Here is a 25,926-nt window from a genome sequence, read left to right on the forward strand (position 1 = left end):
GTGGAACTTGTTCCAGGTTACACAGCTAGTCAGCGGCAGAGGGGGGTTCCATCCCCACAGGCTGGTTGCCAAATCTGTGCTTTCAGTGCGCGCTCTTCACACTTTAACGTGCACGCAGATCTCCTGGGGATCCTGGTAAAAATCAGGTTTTGATTCAGCAGGTCTGGGGTGAGGCCCAAGATACTGCATCTCTAGCAAGCTCCCAAGTGACGCTGCTGCTGCTGGTTCCTTGAGAAGATTTGAGTAAAAAGCTTGAAGTCACTATTTTTTTTTTCAATTTTATGGGATTGCCTGTCAACAGATTTGACTGATCCCCCCCCCCCCCACCCGCCTCCGCCAAACTTCATGATTTTCATCGTTTGGCCTTTGTACTGAAAATGATTTCTTCCACAAATGCCAGAATATCAGCTTTCCAATTCGGGGGTGACGCTGAAGGAAAGAATCCCTGCCTGGCACATCTTCTTGCAGGTTTAAGGACTCTGAGTGACTACATGGATTTCTTTTTTTCTGATAAATGTAATTTCGCACTATATACACAAGTATTTTGTTGTTATTATTGTTTGTTTTTTACATTTCTTTAAAGGCCCGAATAGACCATGCTCCAGCAGTTTTAAATCCTTTCATAATAAGAGACACTGTCATTCCCAGATCAGAACGAAAACATGATGCTCATAGAACTGCTCCCATTTTAGAATCATTCAGTTAAATTTACCTGTGTGACATAAATTAAGTTGAAGGTGCGTAGACTTTTTTCCTTTTTTTTCTTCTGATACAGTAATTTAACTCAGAATAATGTGGATTTCCCTGGAGATAACTTGTTTGCCCCTTTTAATTAATCTACTAATATACACTCCACTAAACCCTGAACTTATCGTTTGTATTGTAATTACTTGGAGAGAGCATGGTTCGTAATTTTCTTATTACTGAAGAAGTCAATTGGGGAAATGTGCAGAGTAAAAATTATTTTTTTGCTGCACCTCGTGGCACGCGGAACTTCCCCAACCAGGGATCGAACCTGTGCCCCCTGCATTGCAAGTGCAGAGTCTTAACCACTGGACCACCAGGGAAGTCCCAAAATTATTTTAAATGTACTGAATTATTTGTTTTGCCAATAACCTGACCTCTCAGTGTTCCATAAGAAGGTGGTTTTAATGGAATTTCACTATATTTATTGACTTCTGAATGTGAAAATGATAGATTGTATTAATTTTTTATTAACTTGGCTAATTTCCTCTTTGCTGGTTAATGAGAGATGTTTGTCACTCGACTGGCTCCTACACAACACACAGTGGATTTCCTCCATGTGGAGGGGGTCCTTTAATATTCCCATGTGGTGATGGTCTCTTGGTAAACTTGCCATGATGTGTCCAAATAAGCATTTCTCTTCGTGATTCACTTTTACTGATTACTCTCTGACCTACATTCACTAATTAAGTACAATGCCTTGGACGTTGGATGTTTGGTTTGTCTCAAAAACATGTTTTTCTCATGCGTTATTTATATATATCTAAGTACCTCTTATCTTTTCCTAGTTACTTTCTTTATGGATCTAGCTGCTAAGGAAACCTACCAAGTTAACAGACTCATTATTCTTGGGGTGCTAGCCACTTGGACAAATGGAATTTTCAAGAAGTCATTTGATCCATTCGTTCTTTTTTTGTTTGTTTTTTTTGTTTTTTTTTGCGGTACGCGGGCCTCTCACTGTTGTGGCCTCTCACCGTTGCTGAGCACAGGCTCCGGACGCGCAGGCTCAGCGGCCATGGCTCACGCGCCTAGCCGCTCCGCGGCATGTGGGATCTTCCCGGACCGGGTCACGAACCCGTGTCCCCTGCATCGGCAGGCGGACTCTCAACCACTGCGCCACCAGGGAAGCCCCTGATCCATTCTTAATTTTTAGCATAATTTTTAGCAAGCTGAACAAAGAAGTGTTTTGTGTAAGGTCACATTTCCTTTTCTGAATAGCTTTACACATTCAACAACCCAGACAAATGAATGCCTTTGACACTGTGAAGTGTGAGCATTGCTACCTGGGCCATAAAGAAGCTGTTTCCCACATGAGAGGCAGTCTTACAGACTTCATGGGTGAGAACATCATCTGAATGAGAGGTGGCAAAACAAATATTGGTCATAGCATTATGTGAAGTTAGCTGTTACTGTACCCATCTACTGGCTCCATTGCTTTGCATAGAATGGATTCCCCCTGCTCAGTGGTGTATTGAAGTCTGGTGTCCATGACAACCGAAGCATCACCAATCTCAAAGCAAATACTATGGGGACCAGCTGAATCTCCACTCCTACAGTGACTTTAGGAGGGAGCCACATTCCTAACAAACTTTCCAGCTATCTAAGGCTGAAGAGAACCAGTGCTCAACCAGAAAGGAGGTATTGTTCTCATGCACATTTCAGTAACATAATTTTGCTATTTAAAATGTTTCCTCTTCCCTTGTAAGACAAAGAGAATTGCCCGTGTATCAGTTGCAGCTGTTGAAATAGGTTAGCGTCTCAATGAAGGTATTAAAAGGTGATGGTTAAGAATAGGGCTTTTGGGACTTCCCTGGTGGTCCAGTGGGTAAGACTCTGCACTCCCAATGCAGGAGGCCTGGGTTCCATCCCTGGTCCGGGAACTAGATCCTGCACACATGCCGCAAATAAGCAGTCCACAGGCGGCAGCTAAGAAGCCCAGGGCCGCATACCGCAACTAAAGGTCTGTGTGCTGCAACTGAGACCCAGTGCAGCCGAAATTAAATAAATAAATTAGTATTTTTTTTAAAAAAAGAGATTACTTAAAAAGAACAGGGCTTTCAGTCATATAGCCTTGGGATTGAATCGTGGCTCCATCACAGTAGCTGGTTGACCTCAGCCATGTTACTTAGCATCTTTGAGGCTTGATTTCCTCAACTGCAAAATGTAACACAAGCTATTAAATGCACCCACTTCATAGGTGTGGTATGAAGATCCACTGAGAATGTGCATGTAACATGCTTAGCAGAGGGTCTGCTAGGCACAGGGTAAAGACTCTGTATAAGTCAGTCCTGTTTTATTAGTATTTTGAGTATTATTGTCATTAATGTAAGTGAGACCCTGTGTTAACTAAATAATACAAGTATGCGTTTTGGACATTCAGCCCGTCTAACATTCCCTGTGGTGTTAGTCAGAGCTGCTGTGCCCCTGATAACATAAGCAAGGCTTTGAGATCTTCAAACAGAGGCCATAAAGGGCTGGAGGGAAATATCCTCGGCTCTGCCACACAGGAGATTAAGCTGAGCAGCTCACAGAGATGGTGTCAAAGTAAATTGAGTGGCTGGTCACCACCCCCGAAGCCCGAAGCCATGCAAGTTACCCTTTGCACTTTGCTTCCTCCAGGAGGGTGTTCTTTTCTCTTTTTAAAATTTCAGGCTCCTTGAAGACTTAATCTAGGAATTGGCTTTCCTGTGTCTGATTTGTACTCCTCAGAGTAAATCACCTAATTGGCTTTATCGGCAGTAAATTGCTATGCAGGTGATGTTGGAATGTTTGTTTTTTGCTCTCTTCCCCCAGAACCTGAGTGGTAGATTCAAGGACCTCTTTCCTGCTCTTAAGTTCTCTTCTTTGCTTCTAAAGATCATTTGCTTGCATGGCGCTAATTCAGAATTTCAGACAAATTTCAGTAGTTGTGTCTCTGGCGAAATGACAACTTCAAATGAGTTTTCCTCAGCAAATGTTCCCGATCATGTACAGTCGGTAGCTTGTTTCAGAAAAGGATTAATACAATTAAGGATTCTTCCAAGTGTTTCTTCAGCTTCTGGGCCCAGAAATTATGTTTTTCTTGCATTAATGCACTTTTCTATTTGCATTTCAAGGCTATGTCATATGGACTCACTGTCAATCTTACAAACTTAAATCTATGTTTTACTCTTTAGCTGCTATTCATATTCATTTATGACATGATGATCTTGATATGTATAAACTATACTACTCTGTTAGTAGAGGCATCATTGAGTTCTTATCCCTAGTCATTGAGGTGTCATGTATAATCATTAGTTCTGCTTACAATCTTCAATACCATACCAAGTTTCTAGGTCTGTGGCCTTCATCTCCATGGGGGTCTATTATACCTTCCTCTGATCTGTGGCCTTAGGTCAGTGTTTTGCACACTTGAGGGTGTATTAGAGTCCCTTGGAGGGCTTGTTCCATCCCCAGAGTTTCTGATTCAGTAGGTCTGGAGTCGGGCCTGAGACTTTGCGCTGTTAACAAGTTCCACTGATGCTGATGCTCGCCTGGAGACTACTTTTTTAGAACCACTGCCTTAGACCATACCCTTAACCTTGGCTGAGCGTGTCTGACATGTGGGAACTGGGCGAAGGCATGCGGTGGTAGTACCACAAACTTATCACCACCACCAGAAAAGAACTCAAAAGACAGGACTCAGATTTTCCTGGTGGCGCAGTGGTTAAGAACCCGCCTGCCTATGCAGGGGACACGGGTTCGAGCCCTGGTCCGGGAAGATCCCACACGCCGCTAAGCAACTAAGCCCCGTGCACCACAACTACTGAGCCTGCGCTCTAGAGCCCGCGAGCCACAACTACTGAGCCCGTTCACCACAATTAGTGAGGCTGTGCTCTAGAGCCCGCGAGCCACAACTACTGAGCCCGTTCACCACAATTAGTGAGGCTGTGCTCTAGAGCCCGTGAGCCACAACTACTGAGCCCGTTCACCACAATCAGTGAAGCCCACGTGCGTAGAGCCCGTGCTCTGCAGCAAGAGAAGCCACCGCAATGAGAAGGTCATGTACCACAACGAAGAGTAGCCCCCAGTCGCCGCAATGAAGACCCAACGCAGCAAAAAATAAAATGTAGATAAATAAATAAATAAATATATATATAAAGCTAGGACTCACTATGTTACAGGCACTGTGGTTAACATATTATATCCATTTCAGGGGAGAAAACTGGGACTTAGGTTCAGTAACTTGCCTGTCATCACACAGCTGGTCAAGCAGTTAAAGCCACATTTTTCAGACTACAGAGCTTCCTTTAGAGCTTTAAGTCAGGTTAGATTTCTGCGTGTTTTTCTAGTAATGTATACACTGCCAAGAGGAGAGTGAGTTGTACCCCAAGCCATATGGAAGGATAGTTTTAACTTGGCTCTCTGAACCTCAAGGTGTTTCTGAAGTTCAACTTAAGATTGAATAAAAATGGCAGTACAGGAGAGGGCTCTACATTGGTCCCAAAGTTCCAGAAGCCTGTAAGACTCAACTTCAACTTTGACATTTACAAGTTTGATAGAGTGGTTAGACTCCGGGATCCTTTCCCAAACTCGAGCAGCTAAATGATGGTCTTAGGCCAGGTTCTCCAAAACCTGACTCAGATATGGGCACGCTCCATTAAGGAAGAGTTCTCAGGAGAAACCAGTATGGGAGTGGGGGAAACAGTGCAGGGTCAGAAGCCAAAACAAAGGTGTGATTTTAGGCTAAGCCCCAGCTTTCTGTCTCATTCTGTAGGGGAGCTCCGGAGTGTAAATCACATCTCAGAGTTTGTCCTGACTAGAGGTATCGCTCTCCCACCAGTAATTCACTACAGCTGCGTGTGTGGGGGGGTGATCTCCGGGTACTTCAAGGCTTCTGGAACCGTGGGGCAAATGTGAAGCCACATGAGTTGCTGGATTTAAGGGGCCCACCAGCAGGTTGGATGGAAAAAGAATAAAAAGAGATTCTAAAGGCTTCTAAGAAGAAAAACAAAACTGCTTCCTTAAAAGGATTTGCACTGGACTTTGAATAGCAACTTAAGAAGCTACAGGACAATGGAGCAAGGCCCCCAAAGTTCACTAAGAAAATTCTCAACTAGAATTCTATAGCAGCCAAAATTATCAAACGTGAGAGTAGAAAAAAATCTTTGCAAGTTCTCAAAAAAACAGAACATTTTTTTTCTTTCAAAAGCATGAGGCAGAGGTAATCTAGCTTCACAGAATGTGTTAAAAAAAACTTAGGGGCCAGACGTTCCAAATGAACCAGCCACCATGTGGAACACTGCAAGAGCTGGTAAAACATTTTTAAGGGGGGTCCATTGTGATGGGAGAATGAACCAAGAAATAGGAAAATATGAGATCTCAAAACCTCGAGCTCCAATGCAGGTGGGATCAGAAAACTTCGAGAGTGATGGTAAGGGACAGCCCGAGATGACAGCTCGGTATCAGGCCTTGAAGGCAGCTGGTAAGTACTGAAGCAGAGCTACAGCCTGGATGACGCTAAGAGAAAAAACAAAAAATAGAATAGGCAGCTTACCTGATATGTTTGGCTGTACCTAGGGGAGTTTTGCAAATTTGTTGGAAAGTTTGGGCATGAATTTGGTGTAGACAAAATAGAAAACCGAACAATATTATAAGAAAAGGAAATTGGGCTTCCCCGGGGGCACAGTGGTTAAGAATCTGCCTGCCAACGCAGGGGACACGGGTTTGAGCCCTGGTCCAGGAAGATCCCACATGCCACGGAGCAACTAAGCCCGTGTGCCACAACTACTGAGCCTGTGCTCTAGAGCCTGCGAGCCACAACTACTGAGCCTACGTGCCACAACTACTGAAGCCCGCGTGCCTAGAGCAAGAAGAGAAGCCACCGCAATGAGAAGCCCACGCACCGCAACAAAGAGTAGCCCCCGCTCGCCGCAACTAGAGAAAGCCTGTGCAGCAACGAACACCCAATGCAGCCAAAAATAAATAAAAATAAAATAATTTTTTTTAAAAAGGAAATTATTAACTTGTGCGGGGGGCACGGGGAGAAAGGAAATGGTAATCACTGCACATGGCTTTGTTTAATGGATATTGATTTAACCTCATATTGTTTGGGAAAAAAAGTGATATAACTGTTTTGGGTATTTGGGAAAGGAAATGTATGTGTGGAGAGATTATAAGAGAGCTAAGTCTTCATCTTCCATGTTAGGAGATTAATAGATAACACCTTTGATGGAAAAGTCAAGAAATAGCTGTACAAGCATCTCATCTAGAAATATGAAGATAAGTAGCTAGAAAACATGCCCAAAACAATGTTTTCAGTTTTTGCCTTGGAGGAGTCAGAATGTGGATGGGGAGGGGTGGGGCAGGAGCCTGCTATTATTTTAAAGAACTCTTCACTTTTTAAGTTATGCACATGTATTTCTTTGAGAAATATAAATGCCAAGAAAATAAGAACTATTTTTCTTAATCTCACCTGTGCTTTTTAGCTGTGATTTCTCCATATTCTCTTCTTCACATATATCTTATTCCTGCTCGATGATTGTTCTCAGAGAGCATCTATGGAATGTTCCTAATAATAGAATTGGTGTCATATATAGATAAATTTTGTCAACATATTTCCCCATCAAAAATATAACTGGATATATGCGTTTTATTCTTATAAATAATACTAAATTAGGATTTAGTGATGACATTGTATTAGTTTGAATGGTCGAATAGCTCTGTGTCAATTAAAATCTTCATATGGTTTAATTTAAATAGTTGTGCCTTCCTTAATAAAGTATTGAGTAAAATCATGAGGATCAGAGCTATATTTATTAAGCTGCTACCCAAGAAGAAGGAGGAGAGAGCCCAGTTAAGATAATTAAAAGTGAAAAGATAGATGGTTAGAATACAATGAAGACTGGTGGAACCACTTACATAAAGCAGAATAAGAATAATTTTTTTTTTCGAGGCAATAGCTCTAAGCCGCTCCAAGATTCTAAAATGCTTCCAAGTCATTGCAGCCAGTGGTAACTAATTATTATATAGAACATTAAGTCAGCTAAGTACTTTTTACGTAAGCTGTCCCATTTAATTCTCACAATATCTCTTCGAGTTACATATTATTACTACTACCATCTTCTGAACAGAAAATAGAAAGCATTGCAGAGAGGTTGAGTAACTTTCCCGAGGACGCAGGGTCGAGGAGTAGGATAATATTTATTGCCCAAGCAGGATACTTTTGGTAGGAACCAGCCAGTTGAGAATGTAAGACAAGAGAGAGAAACCAAGACTTGCCTATGGGACTTACGGTCCCCAATTGATGAGGTTACATGTAGTCTAGAACTCAAGTTCTTCTGCAAACTCATGCTCTTTCTGCTACCTTGGGCTGGTGGTACCCTTAGTGTTAAACAAAGTTCCGCATTCCGTAAATACACCGATAAATGTTGACTGATAAATGGCAAATTGTTTCTGTTGAGAGAACCCTCGAGGGAGTAGGTGGAGCTTCTGAATCAGTTCTGGGGCTTCAGGACCAAATTAGTTGCTCACTCTCACCCCAGATTCCACATAGCAGCTTGAAAACTCAAAGAGAGGAGGTGTCTGGAAGGCATTCAGTTACAGGTGACAAGTTCCCAAATAGAACATGGTAAAAAAAAAACTGGGGGTGTGATATTGGAGCCAAGCATGGATGATTAAGTGTGGGGATTGAAAGTGGATGGCAAACTGTGAGAGAAAGGATGCTCAGCCGGAAGTGCCTAACACCACCTGAGTTTCTTTTGTTATTTTCCCTTTTTTAAAAAATTATTTATTTTGGCTGCATTGGGTCTTCGTCACTGGGTCTTTGTTGCTGCGTGTGGCCTTTCTCTAGTTGTGGTGAGCAGGGGCTCCTCTTCGTTGCAGTGCGCGGGCTTCTCATTGCGGTGGGTTCTCTTGTTGCGGAACTCGGGCTATAGGGGCACGGGCTTCAGTAGTTGTGGTGCGCAGGCTCAGTAGTTGTGGTGCACAGGCTCAGTCGTCGTGGTGCACAGGCTTACTTGCTCCGCAGCATGTAGGATCTTTTGTTATTTTTCTCACAAGCCTTTTTTCTCAATCGATCCCTTTCCCCGGCACCTCTGGCTGCCCGTTTTGGATGTACTGTTCAATGCACATATCGTGTTTGTTTCCATCCTACATGTTTCCTAGGGAGCCTTGCCTGCAGCATGACTGGGGCAGCTCTAAGCTCTTCATCTCCACTCTGTTTTTACTACTACTGAGCTGAATAATAGGCAGACTCCCGGCAAACAGAAGATTCTTAATACATATTCACGGAAGGAAGGAAGGAATGAAGAGGAACTGTTTTTAATTTCATGAAACTAAATAATCCCCTGTATCTGAGTCTCAAGAAGAGACAACCCACATTTTAAAAGGAGCTCCTATTGAAATGTGTTTTAGCTTTTTGGGGTTTGACAGAGCCACATAGGATGAAATACCTGATGGACAGGGTAGTTGATTGGTCGTGAATATTGTCATATTTTCGTTTGCAGTCAGCCTTGTGATAGCCAAGAGATGGTAAAATTCTACCACTTTTACATTACAAAATGAGAAGAGTGCCCAGCTTGTGACAGGTCAAAATGATCCACTTATGCATTTCTGTGCTGACACACAGAACTCTCCGATTGTTAACATTTAATAGACTTTTTAGGAAACTCTTAAGTCTGGACTTGTACAGTACGTGACATCTAAAAAGGCTTTTGTTTTTAAAATAATCTGTTACTTTTATATTCATGCGGGTGATAAAAACTTGCGTGTGTTTCTCAACCTTTATCTCTCTCTTTAAAACTTGCATTCACTCTTGATAAATTAACCACTGACAGATGTAGACACATAATCAAATCAGCTGTTAGAATTTCTTTTTTGTTTGTTTGGAAGGACTTATGCTTTTCCAGCAAAGGAGAACTGAATGTAGAAAACTATCCCTTTAATTGCATATCGAAATACCGTTCCTCAAACAACTGTTAAAGTAAATATTTATGAATAAGAATACATAGGGGAGTAGAAGAATCAAAGCCAGTTTTCAGTAAGTATACTTTTACTACAGCTAAGAAATGAATAGCTCATCACGTCCATCGCATAGTGAATAAACAAATACCTGAAGAGATAACTAAATCAGAAATTAGAAGGAAAAATGTACCCTCAGCATTTTTCTACAGCATACTGTGACTTAATATTTCTCTTCATCTTAGACAGCATGAGCTTTTAATTAGCAAGGCAGTACCCCGTATGGCACAGCTATTTCTGATTTATACTATTGAATATTGACCAACACATAACTAACTCCCCATCAGTATTTTTAGCAGTCAGAGAAGAGTCCCCAATTCTTCTTGGTGCAGGTGACTTCTTAGAGATTCTAACTAAAACTCTGTAAAATGGCTTTTGACATTTAGCTTTCAAGCTTGAAGCATTCTTTTTTCTTTAGGGAAGCCGTGTTCCTGGCCAAATGTGAATCAAAGACAGAACAATACTCTTGATTTCTGTTACTGCCTAGTGTTTTGTTTTTTTCCAGAGATTTCAGGCCAAAGGTGCTACCTTCTGCGTAGTCTCTTCTCCTGATGTTCTGGCAGTTAAGGTGCTATGATGCTTTCAATGTGTTCGCAATGCCCTCTGAATTTTGATTGCCAGGGATTTCCTTGTTTTGGGCTATCTGCAGTTTCACCATAGTGTGTCTAGAGTAGATTTCATGTGAATAACCCTCCTTGTTATAGGTTGTGCTTCTTATATTTATCGATTTGTCTCTTTAATCAGTTCTGGAAATTTCTCAGTCATTGGCCCTTCAAATATCACCTCTTCATTTTTTAACAATTTTACTGAGATATAACAATTCACACCTTCAAAGTATACAATTCAATGGTTTTAATGTATCCATACGGTTGTCCACAATTGATTTTATTTATTTTTTTTAACATCTTTATTGGAATATAATTGCTTTACAGTGGTGTGTTAGTTTCTGCTGTATAACAAATTGAATCAGCTATACGTATAACACAGTCGATTTTAGAAGATTTTCATCACCCCAGAAGGAAACCCTGATGCCGTTAGCAGTCACTCCTCTATTCCATCCAACCCCTCCTCCTAGTCCCACTGCTCTAGGCAACCACTAATCTACTTCTTTGTCTTTATGGATTTGCCTGTTTTGGACATTTCATAGAAATGGAACAATAGCCTATGTGGTCTTTTGTGATCGGCTGCTTTCACTTAGCAAAATGTTTTCAAAGTCCATCCATGTTAGAGCATGTATCAGTACTTCATTCCTTTTTATTACCAAATATATTTAATTGTATGGATATATCACATTTTATTCATCCTGTTCTGTGTTGATGGACATTTGAGTAATTAAAAGTTATTGGCTACTATGAAAAATGCTTCTGTGAACATTCTTGTGTAGGTTTTTGCTGTGGACATCTGTTTGCAATGTTTTCACTTCTCTTGGGTGTATACCTAGGAATGGAATTGCTGGGTCATATGGTAATTTTATGTTTAATATTTTGAGAAACTGTCAGACTGTTTTCCAAAACAGCTGTGCCATTTTCCATCAACACCAGCAACATACAAGGGTTCTAGTTTCTCCACACCCTCACCAACACTTACTATTATCAGACTTTTTGATTATAGCCATAAGCGGGTGTAAAGTGGTATATAATTGTGCTTTGATATGTATTTTCTTGATGACTAATGATGTTGAACATCTTTTCATGTACTTATTGGCACATCTTTGGAGAAATGTCTTTTTAGATCCTTTGCCCTTAATTATTTGTTTTTTATTATTGAGTTGTAAAATTTCTTTAAATATTCTGGATACAGATCCCTTATCAGAAATATGATTTACAAATATGTTGTACCATTGTGTGGGTTATCTTTTAACTGTATTGATGGTTTCCTTTGAAGCACACACAGAATTTTAATTTTTATAAAGCCTTATTTATCTACTTTTTCTTTTGCCAGATGTGCTTTTGGCATCACTTCTAAGAAGAGTGACTAAATCAAGTTAGTGATCTTCGCCATTATTTTTTTATATTAGTGCTTCTCTACCTTGGCTGTACATTAGAATCCCCTGAAGAGCTTTAAAAATTCTGAAGCCCAGGCCATGCTCTAGAACAATTAAATCAGAATGTCCTGGGTGGGACCTAGGCATCAATAGTTTTATAGCTCCACAAGTGCAACCAAGGTAGAGAACCCCTGCTCTACATCCTTCTGAGATCCAGATGCATGTATATTCCATCTTTGTATCACTTCATATTGCTTATCCTCTGTTTTATGTTCTCCATTTACTTATTTCTTTGTGCTGCATTCTAGGTAACTTCACTAGATCTATCTTCCAGTTCACCAGTTCTCCCTTGAGCCATGTTTCACCTGCCGTTAAACCCATCTGTTGGGTTTTACATCTATCAACTTTATTTTTCTTTTCTGTAAGTTCCAGCTGAGCTTTTCTCATGGTTTCATATTGCTTGTTAAGTTTTGTGATTTGACCTTTTTGGGGGAACATTGAATGCAGTTTTGGGGGGTACCTCATATCTGGTAATGTAAATGTTGGAAGTCCTTGATGGTGTCATTTTCTTGTTTGTGGTTTCTGCATACTGTCACTTATGGGGGCTTGTTTCCTTGGGTCCTTGATCTTCTACCATGCACATATATTTGGTTGATTTTAATATGTGGTGTCTAAATGGAGGATGCTTCTTTGCAGAGATCTGTGTTCGCTGCTTCTGGGATTCAGGAATACTGCCAGCCTGGAACCATTTTAGCCTTTTTCCTTGGTGTCCCCAGCTCGATGCAGGAGAATGCAACATTTGCCCTCAGGGCGACCTTGTCTGGCTGATCACTTGTGGTTCTGCTCAAGCTTTTTGTTTCATTTTGCTTTTTTAGGGGGACTTGGGGCTTCCCCTTGCTGTACTTGAGCCTAACTATATACTGGTAAATAAGTTTCATAAAGGATATGCGGTATTTAATCAATTACAAGATTCTGCCAAATTAAGATGCATTTTTTATGTACCAGTAAGAAAAAAAAGGTCCATTAAACTGACGTAATACTTCTTATCACTAGCATTTTACACTTATTGAAAGAGCTCGTTTAGAGTTATTTAGACAGTGATTTTTTATCATATATCACTCTTGTGTATACCTAGGAGAAAAATATAAGCAAAATAAATTCGTTCATATTCACAACACTTTCTTACATTCATACTCCAGCAGGCTTTAATTACTTTCTGCTTAGAGTCGCTAGCATCTGTGATTTTTCTGCAAAATATCATCCTCTGTGCTGTGAAAAGCACTGGTGATGCAGCATTTCTTTAAAAAGTGTTCCACTTTGTCTCTGGCATTTTTCCAAGTGCTTGACACCCATTGTGGAGGTTTTGATGCACCGTGCACAGACCAGGAGAGCTAAGTCCTACTGCCTTTGGGGAGATAGTGATTTTGAGATACGTTTTAATTACAGAGATATTAAAATTTTTAAAAATGGTGCATCTTAGGGCTTCCCTGGTGGCGCAGTAGTTGAGAGTCCGCCTGCCGATGCAGGGGACACGGGTTCATGCCCCGGTCTGGGAAGATCCCACATGCCGCAGAGCAGCTAGGCCTGTGAGCCATGGCCGCTGAGCCTGCGCGTCCGGAGCCTGTGCTCCACGACGGGAGAGGCCACAACAGTGAGAGGCCCGCATACCGGAAAAAAAAAAAAAAAAAAAATGGTGCATCTTAGAATCCATAAAATTATGCAGTTCCTCTGTTATAGGGAAAGACCTTTCTGAGTATCCAGATGAGTGCTACTGAAAGTGTGGCTTGCAGGCCAGTGCCATCCTGCAAATTTGTTCCTGGTGTAAAAGGATATAAGTACAGAAATGGAGAGTTAGGCATTTAGGAACTTTTTTAGTAATTATACCAAGTAATTGTTTTGTCAGTTGGATCTAGTAAAAAAAATTGGGACTCATATTTCATATGTCTTTTCCATTTAATTTTCTGGCAATATATCAGGATGTTATTTTACAGAAACATCAGCCCATGATGTATTAGAAATAAACAAAATTGGTCTTTTCACCAAGGATAGTTAGTAGATAGCCTTGATCTTAATGGGTCTCAAAGCTTAACTTCCGGCAGAATCACCTGGAGGGCTCATGAAACAGGTTTTAGGTGGGTCTGAGATAGAGTGTGAGAATTTGCATTTCTAACAGGTCCCCAGATGCTGCTGATGCTGCTGTCCTAGGGACCACAGTTCCAGAGCCTCTGCCCTAGACTCCTGTATTGCTGGAAGCAGAAATCTTATTGCCAAGGATTTCCGGCTTGGTTTGTAGGACAAGAAATCCTGATGCTCTCTTGGAAAGTTCCTGCTTCCAGTGATCACTTTTTTTTTTTTAATGAATTTAGAATAACTGCTCTAAACTTCAGTTTGTTTCAGCTCCATTCCTTGGTACACCGTTCAGAACACCACTGACTTTCAGGGCTGTCACAATCAATGTAGGCTGCAAGGTATATGCGATCGTATTTGGTTAGATGTTCACACTCTCCTTAGAAGAGCAAAATGTGCATTTTATTTTTTCAGTGAATTGATGCCATGGTTGGGTGTAAATAAGCTCCCAGTTCTTTTGATAATGCCATGGACAGTCCACTGACAGCATTCTAGGGTCTGGTCAAATAGCACCAATGCCCAAGATAACCCTTTCCACTGTAAACCAGACCGCACACCAGACTTCTGAGCTATTTGTGTTGCCTTGTTGAGGTGACAGGAGGAAGCATCTTCATGAAAAATTGGTATTGCATATCCACTGCATAGTTCCCAGCAACAACTCTTGTTATCACTGTCGTCTTGAAGAATATAAATTAACCTCAGAGACCTTGATAAATGACCCTTTAGGGGAAAATTAATATCTTTAGGTGAGTCAAATATATTAATCATTGGTGGCATGGGCAGAATAAATTTCCTTCTTGCTGCCATGGCAAGTGCTGTAAATCCTTGCAAGGTCCACAGGCAACATTTATGGCCCTCTGAATATTGGGCAATGCCTGCCATTCGCTGGGGTGGGAGTAATTAACATCTCCTGATTTCAGGTGTTATAACATGTTAGGAACATTTTTAGTGTTCTAAACCAGTGCTTCTCAACCTTTAATGTATCTGAATCACCTGGAGAATCTATTAAAGATCTAGGATGGGGCCTGAGATTCTGCATTTCTTAGAAGCCCCTAGGTGATGCCAGTGTTCCACTGAGTGGTCCTTTGCTGAACACTTTTGAACAGTGTGCTTTCATAGAGTACCCCTTCTTGCAAACTAGCAAGTGGGGTACTGGTATACCTCTTCACCCAGAAGCTCAGCCTGGTCACCTAAAGGCATTACCTGCTTCTTTATGTTCATTTAGTAAAAAACATTCTGCTTACTCCGTGGACAGTATTCACATTAGCAACTACTGCTTTTATGTCTGTGTCCTTTAAGAACTTTTTACCTTGGTCATTAGAAAGGTCAACTTTATTTTCATCAGAAAATGCTGTTGGGAGACTTCCTGGTGGTCCAGTGGTTAGGACTCCACGTTTCCACTGCAGGGGGCACGGGTTCGATCCCTAGTCAGGGGACTAAGATCCTGCAAGCAGCACCGCACGGCCAAAAAAAAAATGCTGTTGAGGGAAGAGTTGTCATGAATGTCATATTGAAGGTAATTCCATAGCATTGTAGCAGAAGAGAACCCCAAATCCCAAGGAGAGAGATACAATGCAGACTCTGTGCTGTGCCATTTAATGATGTCCTCAGAAGGGCACAGCTTTCCTTTGTAAACTTCAGCTTGTGATCAGTGGTGCATGAGACCGGGTATTACTTTAATAAAATGGTTTCATTGCTTGCTTTGGTCTTGGGTGAAACAGGAGTGATGAGAGATATTATTAGAGCTTGTGTGCGGCCATTGCTTACTGCGAGGCACTCATATGTTTCTATTCCCAAGGAGCAAATTACCATAACCTAACAGGGATTATTTCAAACAACGATATCTACTCAGATCTGAGGGTGGAAGCTGGATTCCTTTCCTGGCCAGATGTATCACTTACCAGTGCTTTTAGCTGTAGGTGACAGAAAACCTGACTACGGTGGCTTAAACAGATTAGGCTTATTATTCTAACATGTAAAGAGGTCTGGCATTAGATGGCTGCTGGTATTTGTAAAATGAGTTGGTGCTGTCAGGGTCTTTCCCAGGTCATAGTTGCAGAATCTGTGGGGAAGCTCCAGACACCATGATTTATATTCAAGGCAGGAAGCAGAGGGAAGGCTGTACTAAGTATGTCTGAACTGACCAGGGAAGCAAAAGCTGTCCAAGACATCACCAAATTTCTCCTTGTATCTGTTGAGCAGGGCGGTTGCATGGCCACACAAGGGAGACTGGGAAAGCTTTCATTTATCTGGGCCACCTTGAAAACTGCTGGGTTTCTGTTAGGAAGAAAGAAGGGATAAATGGATATTGGGTAAGCAGCTAACTATACGCCACACATAAAGTAACTAGAAGTAAAATGTCCCTGCCTCTGTCATTCAACTGTTCTTAGCAGAATCCAATATTCACTACTAGGAGAGAGAGCCAGTGTCTGCTGGGGGTAGGGGCTGGGTTTGGTAGAGTGAAGAAGCAAAGGTCAAACAGCCTTTCAACATCCAAAGTCCGTTTCCTCCGAGTGAGATAAATATACATATTGGGTTTTGACGGCGCAAATTACACCTAAAATCAAGAGGAAAGGTAATAGACATCACACTACACACAGAGTAGTTTGGAAATTCAACAACAGAATTTCCAAAGTCATAAATATGGTGGTACCCGTTATCCTGCAATTTTATTAGACAGTTCAGGTATTAAACAGCTTCTGTTGTCAGCTTAATGAATCCCTAAAGATTTTGAAAAAAAAACCTTGTACTATTAATTATAATTAGACTGCCTCTTGGGACACTTCAAGATTCAGTTCTTGATAAGGAGAAGTTGATAAGGTCTTTTGATAAAGAATGAAGCAGCATGGAACACGAACATCTTGGGGGGTATTATATTCCTTTTAGAAACGTCCTTTGGACATCGATTCTTAAATAATGACTATCTTTCCAAGGATGTTACTGTATATTTTCTGTTGATTTTTAGATGACCTTTTGCATCAATTAGAGTTAATTAGACCTGCATTAGATGAGGGTTTTGCCCACTGTGGAGCTGGGTAACTGCTTTTTTAATTCTTCTTCATTTAACCTTATTAAAATAATTTAGTTGCTAGGAGTTCACTCTTATTTTGAAGATGAAGGAAAATACGGTTTGGTGGGGGAGAGGGTGGTGTATTTCTCCTTCTTGATTAAAAACAGTGTGTGTATATGGTCAAGATCAGGCCTTTTAGCTTGGCTTTGTAACATTTTGAAGGTGATTGCCTTGTTTAATCCTCTCTCTCTGTGCTTTCTGGCTCTGAAGTAGCTCATACATTTTTATCTGTAGCCTGGTCACTGGGTGAGAGGGAATGATGATTTGTGTGGTGCAGGTTTTAGAATTTGGAGGAGAAAGGTGCAATAAAAGACAACTTTTCATTTTGTTTCATTCATCTAAAGGCCATAGAAGTGTTTCACAGATTCCCATAGAAAGTCTGGCAGAAGATGGAGATTGGGAAGAGAGATGGGTGCGCTTCTTTTGCTCTGTCTTGAATCAGGAGATGAGTTCTTACACAGACTTCCCATTCCTGCTTTCCAAAGAGAATGCGGAATAGCTTGTGTCAGGGTCTAAAGGCCCGTTGGGGTCCTGGTGGGATTGTGTGGCAGAGATAAGACAAAGTAGAGTTTTAGGGTTTTCCGTGTGTACCTCCAAGTGGATGGCCTGAACTCACACACCCTGGGAGAGGTGAATGTTGGAGAGCTGTGCTCTGATTTGACATCGGTGCCTCCGCCCTTATTGACAGACCCGTAAGCATGACTCCCTCTTTTGTGTTCGCCTAGAACCTGGAACCTGCTCCTATCATAGCACTTGGCACTTTGTGTCCAGAGCTCTGCCAGGGCAGAGGGCTCTTTGAGGGTAGACCCAAGGCCTCAGACTCCAAAGGGCAAGGAGTGTGTCGGTCTTGCTTCTCACCATGCACGGTACCAAGTAAACGGACGCAGGATTGAAGCAGCCCACTGTGATGCTTCGATTTGAGTTCATCTCTCATCTTATGATCCCCATTTTCAAGGGAACGTTATGGCTGCTTTCACTGTACTTCTTCCGCTCATGTTGAGAGAGTTCTTGGTGTGACTTCAAAAGGCACTCAAAATATCTTGACCTATTCTTTTCAGAGCACAATGATTAAAAGGGGATACCTGGTGCAGCAGTCAAGCCAAAAAAAAAAAGTGGGGAGTTGAGGAGAATGAAAAAAGCATGGACGTTGATGGGCATGGATACATTCAGGTTTTCAGTTAACTTGACATGTCACTGCCCAAGAAGCATACAGTGAAGTGGGCAGCTCTGTTATTCTTGGGAGATGAGAATATTCTCTGAGCTCTACAAAATGAGGCTGTGATATTGAAACGCTGCCAGTCTAACTGCTGGCCAGCTTGCCTGCATTTCACCCAGGCCTTGAGTTCTTTCTCAGCTGCTCTGGCGTCTGCGCCCTTCCTGCTGTTCCCCGCTTTGCCAAAGGCCAGCCTCCCTGAGCTGGGAGAGAATCTGCCCTTTGTTGTACTTGAGCAGGGACTGTTTCCAGCATTTCAATTGCTCTTCTCCTGGGGAGCTAGAGAGAGAGGGAGAGGGAGAAGCCGTGTGACAATTGTTTGACTCTCAAGCCAAAATGTAAGGGTTTTCCCAAAGCGAAGCATCCCATCTTTAAAGTGAGTGGCCACCCTCCAAGCCCTTCCGGCTTTGAAATGGTTGTCAGACCTGCCTTTGTCCTGAGAGAGCCCGTGAGAGATTCTGCAGTGATTTCGACTTTGAAGCCCCTGTCAGGAGGCATCTGGAGAGCTTTTGCAGAGACATTCAGGCTTGGGCATGTGTCTCAGTTATCTGTTGCTGCCAAAGAACCTTAAAAGTTCCTGGCTTCTGTTTTGGTTATGATTTAGTGCTTCCGAGTCCATCTAGTGGTTTGGCTGGTCTGGGTCAGGCTTGGCTGATCGTGGCTGGGCTTGCCCACGTGTCTGCACTGAGCGGAAAGGTCAGCTGGAACTGGCTGGTCTGGGGTGACTGAACTCCAAGAGTGAGGATGGAAGTATGCAAGGCCTCTGGAGGCTTTGGTTCGGAACTGCTGCATCACCACTTCCGTGCCTGTTGACTGAAGCAAAGTCACGTGGGCAGTCAGTGTCAAAGGGTAGCCAGCTGGACTCCACCTCTTGATGAGAGGAAGTACAAAGTAAAACTGCAAGGGCCTGGATGCAGAGGGGGAGAGACTTTGGCCAGCCTTGAAGTCTGTCAGTGTGTGATGTCAGAGGCAGCATGAAGTCGTGTGTTGGGTGTGGATGTGTGTCCTCAGGGTTCTAGGCTTTGGGGAGGTGTGGGGAGGCAGGTGTGCTGGAGAGGGGGCGGGGCAGGTGCTGAGGAGCTTTCCACATCCCCTTGCCTTCAGCATCTCTCATTAGGGCTGCCGTAAACAGTCCCCAACAGCTTCCTTCACCTCACGGGTATCATAGACCCTTTATCCTCCTGCCCTTCCCAGAAGGCCAATGCTAGGTATTAAATGTATATAACTACAGAGTGAGGCCAGAACAGTGTGGTGGTGTTCAGTAACGTGCTTTTGCCGTTTGCTGTTCACATGAAGAGCCGAAAATGGATAGTGATTATTTATCCCAATTATTAAGCAATTACAGTTGACCCTTGAACAGCGTGGGGGTTGGGGGCAGTGAGCTTCTGCACAGCTGAAACTCGGCATTATAACTTTACAGTCAGCTCTCCATATCCATAGTTCCACCTCCATGGGGTCAGCCAACCTCGGATCATGTAGTACTGTGGTACGTATTTATTGGGAAAAAATCTGCATATAAGTGGACCTGTGCAGTTCAAACCCATGTTGTTCAAGGGTCAACCCAATATGGTTGCTTTTGCCATAGTTCTTGCCTTAAGACTGAAATACAGGGGCTTCCCTGGTGGCGCAGTGGTTGGGAGCCCGCCTGCCGATGCAGGGGACGTGGGTTCGTGCCCCGGTCCGGGAGGATCCCACATGCCGCGGAGCGGCTGGCCCCACGAGCTATGGCCGCTGAGCCTGCGCGTCCGGAGCCTGTGCCCCGCAACGGGAGAGGCCCCAACAGTGAGAGGCCCGCATACCACAAAAAAAAAAAAAAAAAAAAAAAAACCTTTGAAGACTGAAATACAATGACTCGACACCTGAGATTTTTTTCCCCTCAGACCAACCCAAATATACAGCCTACTTACCAACTATGAAGGTCCACGGTGTACATATTTTTGTGTAGTTACCCCACCCTTGGCTTCATCTTAGTTATCCTGCTTATTTTTATTTCTTGTTATCTTCATGGTGGCCTACAAGGTCCTATATGTTGGGCATCCTCCCTTCCTGGCCTCACCTCTCTGACCTCATCTCCTGCCTATCTCCCCCTGGCTCTCACTGCTGCAGACACACCGGCCTCCTTAAACACACAGATACCCTCCCACGTTAGGGCCTTTGCATGAGTTGTGCCCTCTGCCTAGAAAACTCTTCCCTCACACATCACTTTGGCTAGTGTCCTCACCTCTTTCAGGTCTTTGATCAGACGGCACCTTTTCTACGAAACGTGCCCTGACCCTCCTGTTTAATACAGAATACTGTACCCCTCCCTACAACCTCCCAAACCTCCTTCCCCGCTCTACATTCTCTTCTCTCCGTAATGCTCATCACCTTTTAGTATACTAGATACTCGTTTATCATATTAATTGCATGTTTTCTGAACCTCTTCCTCCTGTGTTTTGGGGGCCCCCAGGACCACCCCAGGATTGATGATGCACTCAGAGAACTCAAAGGACTCAGCACACAGTCATGACCATGGTTATGATTTACTACAGCGACAGGACACAAAGCAAAATCAGTGAAGGGAAGAGGTGCCAGGAGTGAAATCTGGGGGAAAACCAGGCACTGGCTTCCAAGGGTCCTCTCCCTGCGGAGTCACAAAGGACACGCTTCATTCCCCTGGCAGCTAGTTGTGACAACACATGGGAGATGTGGTTTGCCAGGGAAGCCCATTAGAGACTCAGCACCCCGGGTCTTTACTAGGGGCTGGTCATGTAGGCGCCCTCTGCCCAGCATGTATCAAAATTCTAGACTCCCAGAAGGAAAGCAGGTGTTCAGAATAAACTATATTGTTTGCACAAACAGTTGAGGCACACCTTTACTAGTCCTGGGCGTGGTTGTCTAGAAATCCAAGTTCTCAAATGCCAGCCAAGGCCAGCCTTGCAAACAGGCCTCTCTAAGAATGGCAGTCTCGGGCCTGCTGTGATAACTTTTTTCTCCATACCACGCAGGAACCTAAGCTCCTTGAGGACAGAGATCTTTGTTTTGTGCCATCATGCGCCCCCTAGAGCAGCGTCTGACACATAGTAAGTGCTCCAAGTGCTTAACAAATATTTATTGAATGAAGAGGGGGAACACAGGCCCTTGGGTGGACCATTCCCTGTGGCAGAAGTACCTCACAAAGGAGGAATAGTCTCCTGATTTACCCCTACGGGGCTTTACCTGAAGCAGCAGGCCCATATACGAACTACTCCCATCCAGACAGCCCCTGTCCAGGGGACCTGAAACAAGCCCGGCCTCCACACCCTCACAAGTCCATTTGTCCAGGAGCAACGTGTTCAGAGTAGTTGCTTGGTGAGGATCCAGGTCTTTTGATCCTGGTTTTCCTCTTCCCATGTTTGTTTTTTGCCATCCCACAGTGCCGAGGGTTGGGATGAAAACTGGCCTAGTTGTGGACCATTTGACTTGACCTGCATCTGGTTGTGACATTTATGCAAGCAATGTCTTAGTTTCTTCTTCTAGTGTTGATTTTTAAAGGCAAAAGGGCCATGTGAAAGGACTTTTCCCTCACACGATACACATTTCCTCCTTCTCTGTTTCCAGATTCTGAACCATTTTTCACCGTGACTCTGTAAGCTCTGTAGTTTTACCTATGATCAGTGACTCTTCAGGGTAAAAACCTCAGTTTTTCATTCTCCGTTCCCTCAGTAATTGAAAGATTAAGCTAATTTCAAAACTACTTGTGTCAGGATTTCATCCCATCTGGAAAGTCTGTTTCATAAAAGGCTTGCTTGTCTCATTCTGAAGTTTGACAAATTGATGGAATGAATCATTTGTTGAAATTCAGCAAAGAGCGCCCAGCCCCATATTCTATGTCTCAGCTTAAGATTGGTCTCAGCTCAAAAATACTAAATTGCATTTATCAGCAGGAAAAAAAAATGAAAGGTTTTTTAAATGCATATCATAGTACCATCTGAGAATATAAATCTCATGTAACATTCGTCATCAAAATTAAGGTTTAATATTATTGCAAGAATGTGTTGACCCATCATTCCTACCAATAGAATAGGCTAGGTTGGCATATTAATAACAATTCTAACTAATGCTGAGTCACTTTCGTATAGGGAGAATATTCTTCTGAATGGAAGGAATTATGAATCTACTCTTAAAATATGGGCAAATAAAAAATGGGCAAATAAAAAATAATTGCCCATCAAGATTGCCAGACTGATCAGATGAATTAATATTTCTGGCTGAGAAATGGTAAATTCTGAGGGAGAAAACTGTCAGGGAGCATTCACCAGCGACTTTAACAAATGACTTGGTCTTGACAGAAACATTTTAAATACAGCTTCTAGATGTTTAAAGTATTTAGTCATCTTGACAAGATTGGGTTAGCCCTTCCTGAAACTTAAAAAAAAACAAAACAAAACTGACATGTTAGAATAAAGGGAATCATATGGCAGGATATTACAGTACTCGGCCAGTGCTCTTGAGGACAGTGACTTTGTTACTTTCTGGAGCTGGTAAGGACCTAAAAAAATTTCTGATCCATGTCCTTCTTTTTTTTTCTTTCTTTTTTTTTTTTTTTGCAGTACGTGGGCCTCTCACTGTTGTGGCCTCTCCCGCTGCGGAGCATAGGCTCCGGACGCGCAGGCTCAGCGGCCATGGCTCACGGGCCCAGCCGCTCCGCGGCATGTGGGAATCTTCCCGGACCGGGGCACGAACCCGTGTCCCCTGCATCGGCAGGCGGACTCTCAACCACTGCGCCACCAGGGAAGCCCCATGTCCTTCATTTTATAGGTGAGAAAACTGAGGTCCAGAGAGGTGCAGTGACTTGATGAGAACCACACAGTAAACTAAAGCAGAGCACAGAACAGAACTCAGGTTCTTTCACTTTCAGATTGCTGTGCCATTCTGATCCAATGATATGGTCTAAGGCAGGGGTCCCCAACCCCCGGGCCGCAGACCGATACCAGTCCGCAGCCTGTTAGGAACGGGGCCGCACAGTAGGAGGGGAGCGGCGAGCGAGCGAGCAAAGCTGCATCTGCCGCTCCCCATCGCTCACATTACCGCCTGAACCACCGCCACCACACCCCTGCCCCCATCCGAGGAAAAACTGTCTTCCATGAAACTGGTCCCTGGTGCCTAAAAGGTTGGGGACTGCTGGTCTAAGGCAGGGGTTCTCAAAATCTAGGGGCATCAGAATCACCTGGAGAGCTTGTTAATACACAGTTTCCTGGGTCCTACTTCAGAGTTTGTTTCCATAGGTCTGGGATAGGGACAGGGAATTTGCATTTCTCTCAAGTTCCCAGGTGATGCTCTTGGTCCTGGTCCAGTGACCACAGTTGGAGAACCCCTGGGCTAAGGGTTGGAAGGGATAGTGAGGAAACTAAGAATAAATGTGGAATTTTCTGCAGGGGAAGAGGGAATGACTGACCGATTGATTTTAGCTACTCCTGAGTATCTTCATAATCAGAGAATAGAAGGTCTGTTAGTAATTTTACGTTTCCTATTGTACTTGTACTTATTGTTAAATAAGGTTTCTACTATTAGCCCAAGTGGTAAATTTCTTTCCTGACTCAGAATTATGACCTATTGTGGGCCTGGATAATGGGTAAAGGGGACCACAGCAAGTCAGTGCCAAGGAAAAGAAAATCCCTAAGAGGTATTTTAAAATATGGAATAATGGTTGATTGTAGACACCTCTTCAGAATCAAAATCATTACCAGGAAATCATCGAGTTGCCTTTACTCATCTTGAGCGTCCCCATTAACATAGGGAAAAAGAGAGCCAGAAATGGTGACTGCAGACAAAAAAATTGGTTAATTGAGTTGACAAAGAGAGTTGAACTTAAAGCAGGAATTTTATCGCTCCAAATTTTGTTTTTCTGGGCCAATTAGCAGAAATGTGCTTTACGTTTCCGTTGGTGCTACAGAATGTGAACACTGTCTGATAGTAAGATGATGTCTAAAAACCAAGTTCTCATGGTAGATTCTAAGCACATCTTTTCATTAACATAAAGTTTATCTTTATTTCTTCTTTTTATCTTTTTGTCGGTATTCATTAGCTAGTTAGATTGAAATGGATGCTTTATAATACATTGAGACAAAATCAAAATTGTTGGTCGCAACCTTTCCTCCTGCCTCTTTTCAGAAATCTCCTACCTGCTAAAAAGAAACCCCTATTTGCCTGCTCAGAATCTCTCTAAATTGTCCCCTTCACCTTCCTAGAGTAGGAAGAAACTATTCCTTGCTGGCCTAGAGACTAAATCAAAGTTTTGGGAGAAGGGGAGAGAAGACAGAGTGGAGAAAAAGAACCCAAAAGGATTCTGGGGCTCAACAGATCATTTGTGTGTAAAAGGTTCCAAAGCAACTGTGAGGGACAAAGGAATTAGTGACTGGGGAAGGGGTTGAGAAAGTGTTATGTGGGTTATGAAGGGATCTCTGTTACTATGTTTTGAAAGACAAAGAAAAGAGCTGCTTTTTCGACGGTCTGTAGCTACTAAAAGAGACACTGATCCAAGATTAGACCACATGCGTCCCTGGATTTATTAAGTTTACTGAAAGTACCTACGATTCAGTCTTTGCTCTAATAAAATTTGTTTGCAAGAGGGAGTCAAGGGAATCCATGGAAAATTAGGTTTCCAAGGAAACCAGCCTGGATGGGATAAGAGGAACATTATGCCTATCTATCAATTAACAAATATTTACAGTCACATGAGGGCTCTTGCTGTTGGTGAGAAGGGAAACATTCCACACTGCTCCAGCGGAAGTGGTAAAAGATATAGGGGCATGGAGGTACAGGGGAGAACTTGAGACTTACAGGCCTCAAAAAGGGAAAAATATACTGTGGTTTCAGAAAAAAAAAAAAGGTTCTAGTAAAAACTCTGAGTCACCTTTCCATTCTGGGGAAACTGAGTGTATCAGTTACCTATTGCTGCATGACAAACTGCCTCAAAACTCAGTAGTTCAAAATAAAAATCTTTTACTTTGCTCAAAAATGTGCAGTTTGGATAGGGTTCAGCAGGGAGGGCTTGTTTTTTCTTCTGCTTTTGTCTGCTGGGAGGGCTCAACTTGAGGCTAGAGTAATTATTTTCAAGATGGCTCACTCACATAGGTGGCAAGTTGGTGCTGGTTCTCTACTGAGAGCTCATCTGGACTTGGAGCCTTGGTTTCTCTCCCCATTGGCCTTTCCATGGACTGCTTGTGCTTCCTTACAGTATGGTGGCTGGATTAAGTGAGCATCCTAAGAGAATATGACAAAAGTGCATGGCATTTCATGCCTAGCCTCGGGTGTCATATACTGTCACTTCTGAAGTACTCTGGTCAAAACAAGTCACGGTGTCCTTTGAGGCTCAAGGAGAAGGGGAATGGAAAGGCCCTGGAAAAGCACATGGATGGACATTTTGGGGTGATCTGCCACACAGGGAAACCTAAGGCATGATCTAGGCTTTGAATTGGTGTTTACAAAAGTCAAACACATGTCTCAGTGCTTCTCACCTTGCTTCTTTTCCTCCTTTTATCCCTGTAGACAGAATGCTTAGCCCTTACTAAAAGTCCAGTCCTAGAAGCAGCAACCCTAATCTTCTCCCATCTTTTTTTAAGAGGACAATTTGGGCCATTTTTAAACATTTCAGGTCACAGAGCTGGGAAGGAGAGAGTCAAAAAGAATTACACAAGAGAAGCGGAAGTTGCAAGTATTAATCAGCAGCCTTTCCAACCGGCAGCGGCCCTCCCTAACACACTAAGAGATTCGCCGATTCTGGAACTTCACCTGTAGCGGGCCCTATGTTAGTTGTGTATACTCCTTGTCTTAGTTTGGGTTTCACTA

At 42.8% G+C, this 25,926-nt stretch overlaps 1 protein-coding gene and 1 non-coding gene across 2 annotated transcripts in view; one reads left to right on the forward strand and one right to left on the reverse strand.

Moving 5' to 3' along the window:
• The window catches only part of LANCL3 (LanC like family member 3), a 94,893-nt gene that overhangs the window by 13,659 nt on the left and 55,308 nt on the right, over positions 1-25,926 (forward strand). The window lies entirely within an intron of this gene.
• Positions 995-1,067, reverse strand: TRNAA-UGC (transfer RNA alanine (anticodon UGC)). The gene has a single exon. It is a non-coding gene; the product is annotated as a tRNA-Ala (tRNA).

The sequence above is a fragment of the Phocoena phocoena genome, chromosome X, assembly GCF_963924675.1.
Source record: "Phocoena phocoena chromosome X, mPhoPho1.1, whole genome shotgun sequence".
Taxonomy (NCBI): Eukaryota; Metazoa; Chordata; class Mammalia; order Artiodactyla; family Phocoenidae; genus Phocoena; species Phocoena phocoena.